A 7,453-nucleotide genomic window follows, 5' to 3' on the forward strand; every position below is an offset into this window, starting at 1 on the left:
ATAAGCTCAGACCCAAGGAGCAGTTCTAGATCCATTTCTAAATTTTAACACGGGCTTCGTTGAAATGAAAAAAAAAAAAAAAAAAGGACTATAATAAACAGAAGAAAAGAAGTTTAATGCTGGCTTTGCTCTAATCCCTGCGAATCATGCCTTTAATTAAAAAGCTACAAAAAGATACACATGAGCTTAACATGTTGGCTCTTTCTCTTCATTGGTGAGTCTGATTTTCTTCTCTCTTTACAAGTACGCTCTTGCCTCATGGCCTCTTGCTACTCAATGTGTGGTCCGTGGACCAGCAGCAGCAACATCTGGGGGTTTCCCAGGAATGTGGGGTCTCGGGCCCCATCTAGACTCACTGCATCAGAGTCTACACATTAACAAAATTGCCAGGTGACTTATGTGCACGGGGAAGTTTGAGAACTGGGCTACATGACCCCAAGAAATGTCAAATATAGCCATTTTGTGAATAATTCTCTTCAGTGTATCTAAAGACGACATTGAGGGGGCTCCTGGGTAGCTCAGTCGGTTAAGCATCCAACTCTTGGTTTTGTCTCTGGTCATGATCTCAGGGTCGTGAGATCGAGCCGCACACAGAGTTCCGCACTCAGCATGGAGTCTGTTTGAGGATTCTCCCTCTCCCTCTGCTCACACTCACTCTCTCTCTCAAATAAATAAATAAATCTTAAAAAAAAAAAGAGAGAGAGAGAGGCGCCTGGGTGGCTCAGTCGGTTAAGCGTCTGCCTTCGGCTCAGTTCATGATCCTGGAGTCCTGGGATCGAGCCCCTCATCAGGCTCCCTGTTCAGTGGGGAGTCTGCTTCTCCCTCTGCCTCTTCCCCCTGGCTTGTGCTCTCTCGCTTGCTCGCTCACTCTCTCTCTCTCAAATAAATAAATAAATAAATAAATAAATAAATAAATAAATAACTCTTTAAAAAAAAATGACATTGACTAGTGAGTGCTGGTTTTTAAATACAAAAAAATTTACCCAGCAATACAGCTCCCAAGCAAGAACAGCCTGAGGGACCACAGTGAAATGTCTCAGAAACCTCAGTTCGCAGGTGAGTGAACGCACTTTTGGGGGCCCCCGGATTACCCCCAAGTCCTCAGTTCCCCTGCAGTCAGCCCTTAGCATCATCTGCCACAGCTACTCTGCCTCTTCATCCACCGCGCCCACCGAACCTTCTGCAAGTGCTCTGGGCCTGTTTTTCACAGAGCTGCAGGATGTCGTGGCTTTCAAACTCCGTGCTGAATGATTAGAGAAAAACTGATCTTTTGCCACATGGAAAAACGCACCCAAAAATGAAGTAATAGGGGAATAGCCATGAACCTTAGGGGCCGTCCATAAAGCAAGCCTAGGATGGGTTGGAGAATGTCCTTATAAAGCCATATGGTGATTCCTTGGTGGCCGAGCTGTGGGTGGTATGGGGCTGAGACCAGAATCGTGGAATCCCGGGTTATAGGAAGGTCGGAACTACTTTGGTCACTGGCCAAATCTACAATTAGTCCTTGGGGGGAGATGCACGGGAAGGGACCCTTGGCTGGAAGAAGGACCCAAGCCCGGGAAAGCCAGAAGCCTTCCCCAGAAGGCGGTGCCCAGCTTTTCACTAGGGCCTGCTGGAATTTCATTATCCTGTTCACACTGTACAGATGGGAATTTAATAATTAATTAGGGAATAGCTCACCCCAGAGCCCAGGCAGGGGGGATTATACAAATCATCTGAGATGTGGCAAGGGGCTGAATATTTCATAGAGTGTTTAATTTGCAAACACTGCCCACTGAGAAGGCTTAGGCAGGAAACCTATCAACATAATTATTATTATTCTTGCAAAACTACTTGAGTTTCCATCAGGCCTCCTTCCTTTCAATTGTTTTCACCAAACACTTCTTCCAAGACATCTAATATTTTTTAAAAGTGGGGGGAAAATAGAGCTGAAATGTAAAAGAATATTTATTAGGAATGAAATGAACCTGTTCAGATAAAATAAAAACTAACCTAGACCTTACATTTGTTCAGTCTACAGCTCTTTTTAACACTCAAACAGCTCCATCCTGATCATTTTCTCTCCTGTGCACTCTGAGTGAGGAAGCTGGACACCAAAAGAATCCAAGGCATTACTTCTCATGTGTTCCACACATGACTTCCATGCATTAATTCAGCCACCCACTGATTCTGAGCACCTTTGATAGCCGTCCTATAAATTCTCTTCCCCTTACATAAGCCGCAGTAATTACCTACAGTCTCTGCAACAAGAACCCTAACTGCTCTAGCTGGTGTGGATAATAGGGGCTAGAGGATCACACACCCACAGGCTTCTAGCTAATTCCATCTGTTCCACCACTACCATCACAGGTTGAAAACTCAATCATCTAGAACAGGGTCAGCAAACTTTTTCTGTAAAAGGACAAATGACAAATACTTTAGGCTTTGCAGTCCATATGGTCTCTGCTGGAACGTCTCAACCCTGCTGTCTTAGGGGAACATGGCCACAGACAGTATGTAAATAAATGAGCACGGTTGTGTTTCAATAAAACTTTATTTACAAAAACAGATGGCAGGCCAGATTTGGCTGCCAGCCAAACTTTCTAGTACTTGATGTTCTACTGTAGCATTTCTTAAGACTTCATCCAGTTTTATTCTTTCAAAAAAAATAAAAGAGGCTCTGGAAGTGGCTGTAGCAGCCTGCACAGTTTCCATGGGGACTGAAGATGGCGCCTGGAAGTGAGTTTCCAGAGGGAAATGGCGGGGGTTCACCCCCACCACTGGAAATCCTGTTCTTTCTGAACAGGTGCTATTATGTTACCTGTTTCCTGCTGGAACTCCTCATATTTCTGTATAAAGCTCTCCTGCTACCGTATCCAAAAGACAATCTAGCACTAGATGTGGTGATGCTTTTCCTTTACCTTGGAACTGAAGTAATTCAACTATTTTTTGGTACAAAGGGAAACCTCTGCCAACAAAAGATGCCCCTTGGTGTTGGTGTGGCCTTGACCTTCCCATGTGCCATGATGGCCTCCTATTATCTGCCACTGCAGACCTACGTGCCCCTCCGGGAGCCATCATGAACAGCATCTTGCTCTTCTTCTGTGGTTCAGAGGTGCTGCTTGAGGTTCTCACCCTGACAGCTTTCTCCAGTATGGACCAGATTGGAAGTACAAAAATTTCAGCCAGCAGCCCTCCATGGGCTGAGACCACAGATACTTCCAGTCTTTGATCACAGCAGTAAGAATTAGTGGGTCAAGTTGTCCTGGGAAAGGTTGCCACTTTTCCTCCACACAGACATTTGGGCACCAAACTGAGCATAGGCCACTGGGCATCATCTTCTGAACCAGGACCATCAGCCTTCAGCCTGAGAGACTGTTCCACACTCCAGTGTCGGGAGGGACGAGGCTGTCCCATCCTGGCCCTTCTCAGAAGCAGTTCCCTTCTGCCCTCAAGTTCTCTTTGATCCTCATGGCCAGAGTATCTTGTCTGGACCATGTGGGCTCCTTGGGCTTCCAGCAGGACCGGAGCTGCTTACTCCCCATATGTCCTGTCCCACACCTGTCCCATGCGCTCAGGGAGGGCTCGGGACGCTCTGCTCCCAGAGTAAGCAAAAGCCTCTCACCTCAGTCCGCAGAGACCAAGCTCCAGAACCTTTTAAGTAGCTCCTAGTGTTATTTTTCTACCCTCATCATGAAATAAACATTATTTTATAATAAATGTGTATTTTCTGTCAAACAAAAAAAAGATAGACTTTCTCTACGACTCTGAGTATATGTCTTAAGTAGACCTAAGTCTACTAGATTAAACCAGGGGTTCTCACATTTGGCAGTGTCTGGAGACCAGAGTTAGGCTCATGGGTGTATGTTGCACAGTCAAATGGGGCACCATAATTAGAAGGGCCCCAGCCCCACACTTGATTTCATGCTCTGCTGTCACAGTCTTGAAATTCTTAATAATTTTTGTGCAAGAGGCCCCACATTGTGATTTGCACTGGGTCCCCCAAATTGGGTTGCCAGTCCTGCTGGAGACATAGAAAACATCAAAGATTGTCACACTTGGGGAGGTGCCGCCGGCATCCTGGTAAGTCAAGACCAGGGCTGCCACTCAACATCCTAGAACACGTAGTTCAGCCCCCACAATGCAACAAAATAGTATCGAATTGTCCACAGTGCCAAAATGGAGAAATCCTGGGTCTGACCATGTGAAACGGCCGGTATCCTGCCATCTTTGACTGACAAAGTCACGTGGTATGGTGCCGCCTCGAGGAACTCTGATTTACATCTTTATAAGACTTATTTTGTCAAAATATGTACAGACCAGAGAAAGGTCCTCTCACAATCTGTGCGTTTCTTTTTTTTCTTTTTTTTTTTTAAAGATTTTATTAATTTATTTGAGAGAGAATGAGAGACAGAGAACATGAGAGGGAGGAGAGTCAGAGGGAGAAGCAGACTCCCTGCCGAGCAGGGAGCCCGATGCGGGACTCGATCCCGGGACTCCAGGATCATGACCTGAGCCGAAGGCAGTCGCTTAACCAACTGAGCCACCCAGGCGCCCCAACAATCTGTGCGTTTCTAACTTCTCTTCATTCACCACAAGTAAGCCTCTTTAAATCTGCCCCCAATTCGTGTACTCATGTCTTTATGTATCTGTTTCCTGGTTTTTGTAGGAAAGTAATACACAAAAGTGCCACAAATATTCAAGGTTCTGAAACATTCCTGGTAACAGTGAATCTCCTGCCTGTCCCGTCCCCCGTTCTTGTTCCCCTTCTCAGAGCAATCCTGAGTTTTCATCTATCATTTTGTAAATGGGGCATTCTGCACACTCAGTTACGCTGCTGTTTTCCTTGGGATGTCCCTTATCGGCCCACCTAAAACGTTCACCAGCGATTCCCTGTGCCTGGTCCAATCCTGCTTTGCTTCGCATTTTTCTGGGGCCACTACTTCAGTAACAGGGACTGCAAATGTTCCAGAGTCTTCTCCTCCAGCAACCCTGCCTCCTGGTACCAACTTATTAGACTCCCTTACTCCCCCTCTTCTGAAGTCCTAGCTGAATAAAAAATAACATTCCATTTTCCATTTCCTAATTTCTCCCCCTCGGTGCTCTTTGTCACAGAATGTATTATTGCTCTATTTAAAGTCTCTTGGGACCCAGCGCCTGTCAACGTTGTTGAACAGAATAAAAAGCTCTTGAGCTTGATTCAGGCCAAACCTATGCATAGATTTGACCCTCATTTCTGTTCCACGAAGAGCAGGAAAGAGCCTGATGTTGGAGGCTCTAACTTGCCCCGTATTGATTTTGACATGCAGAGTAAAGGAGGGTGGGGGACTCCTCTCCCTCTGCGTGTGAGCATGAGTGTATGTGACTACACATCTGCTCATAAATTATTAATACCACCTTTGAATCAAAAAGGGAAAAAGACAAGCAAAAGCAACCCGAAAAGCATAAGTAGGCAGAGAACACCAATTCAAGAGAATGATTAATTATTTAGAGGTATTTAACCACTGTCTTGATTCAAGGGCAACATTTCTAGTTGGGAGAAGTGAGAAGCGTGCAGGAAGATGTGGCTCCGGCCCTGCCCAGCAGCAGAGGGCTGGCCGAGAGGACAGCAGGTCCCTGGGGATCTGCCCTACGTTTCCTTCTTGACCTTCCATCTCCCACGGCCGCCATATTTGTCTCCCAGGAGGAAGGCTGCAGGCTCCAGTTTCCCCTGGCCCTCCAAAGAGGTGAGAATGAGGTGCCCCGGGAATGGTTGTCCCAACTGCCTGATGGTGGAGGTGGCAGCTTGGTGACAGAGAGAAGGCTGGGCCCCACCCTTACGGATGGGGGAGGGTGGTCTCAGAAGCCCAGGCGGGTCTGGCATTCATCTCCCCCCAGGCACTGCTGTCCTCACGCTCCAAGAAGACTGGTGGAGAGGATAGGAAAGCAGGATCTGGGGTGCTGTGGCTTGAAGGAAGGTCCTCCACCAACTCTCCTGGCTTTCCTTGTTCTGCTTCCCAGTGCTACTACCATTTTGTCCTTCCAGACACCGATGGGTTTGTCCTGGTTGTGGCCACATTCTTGCCTAAATGAGTGCCTTGAGATGGTAATGCTGGGGAAACAGATGGGTGCAGGGTAAGCTAGGGGCCAGAGAATGGAAAGTAAACTTTTGGCACGGTGAAGTAGTCTCAATGTCAAGTTCCCAGACTCGTTGCCCTAGAAAAGCTTGTGCAGCTTTGTGTGGGGAGGGGGAGGGTGGTAATAAAATACATATAATGTAAAATGTACTATTTTTACCAAATTTACCAGTGTTAACCATCTCAAAGCATATAGTTCAGTGGCATTAAGTGCATTCACACTGTCGTGCAACCTTCACCACCATCGGTTTCTAGACCTTTCTCATCATCCCAAACTCTTCCCCATTCCTCCCCTCCCCAGCCCCTGGCAACCCTCATCCTTCCTGCCTCTATGTATTTGACTACTCCAGGCACCTCTTACAAATGGAATCATACAGTATTTGTCTTTTTGTGACTGGCTTATTTCACTCAGCATAACAGCCTTGAGGTCCATCTCTGCTGTAGCATGGGTCAGGATCTCATTTTTGGAACATTCGGCTAAATGTCTCATCTTCTACCTGGAAGGAGTATAGACTCTGGAGTTCCTAGAAAGGGGTCCTTTGTCTAACCAAACCTACAGTATGTCTCTAAGCTCCTATAATATTTATTTCTTTGTTGCTTAATGAGATTCTACGGGGCATTTTCAGGGAACCATAGAGTATGAGTCCATCGTGCTTTCTGTGATAGTTTACAAATCATGTCCAATGCCCTTCAGAATGCTATATACATGTAAGTTATTACTGCCTAGATGAACCAATAAATGCATGCATGCTCCTCCTATGTTGTGAGCTGACCTATTTGAGTGCTGTGTTAGTCATGGTCCTCCAGAGAAACGGAACCGGATATATACAAGCAGAGATTTATTTTAAGAAATCGGCTTACATGATTGTGGAGGCTAGCAAAAAATTTGCTGGGCAGGCCAACAAGCTGGAAACTCAAGCAGGGTTTCTATATTTCAGTGTGGAGACAGAACTCTTTCATATTCCTAAATCTGATTTTCCACACGGTGGCCTTCAACTGGTTGGATAAGGCCCCCCCACATTATAGAGGACACTTTCTTTAAAGTCAACTGACTGCAAATGTTAATCGTATCTAAAAAAATATCCCCACAACAACATCTAGACTAGTGTTTCACCAAAGTGGACACCATAACCTAGCCAAGTGGACACACAAAATTAACTATCACAAACACATACCTCCAGAATCTAGAGATTTATAAAAATGCAAGTTACTATGGATACCCCTAAAGGGAAGGAAAATAAAGATGTTAAAGACTGACAACTATTAATAATAAGATTACTATGAGCTTGTAATCACGAAGTCTGGAGTTGGGATGTTGTTTCTATTTATATCCTTTTTGCTTACAGAAAATATTTGAA

The 7,453-nt window shown here is 45.6% G+C and overlaps 1 pseudogene; it reads left to right on the forward strand.

Moving 5' to 3' along the window:
- The first annotated feature begins 2,739 nt into the window (after positions 1-2,739).
- On the forward strand, positions 2,740-3,211 carry LOC102750250 (transmembrane protein 216 pseudogene; annotated as a pseudogene).
- The last annotated feature ends 4,242 nt before the right edge of the window (positions 3,212-7,453 follow it).

The sequence above is a fragment of the Leptonychotes weddellii genome, chromosome 9 (genome assembly GCF_054177405.1).
Source record: "Leptonychotes weddellii isolate Sample4059 chromosome 9, ASM5417740v2, whole genome shotgun sequence".
NCBI classification, from domain to species: Eukaryota; Metazoa; Chordata; class Mammalia; order Carnivora; family Phocidae; genus Leptonychotes; species Leptonychotes weddellii.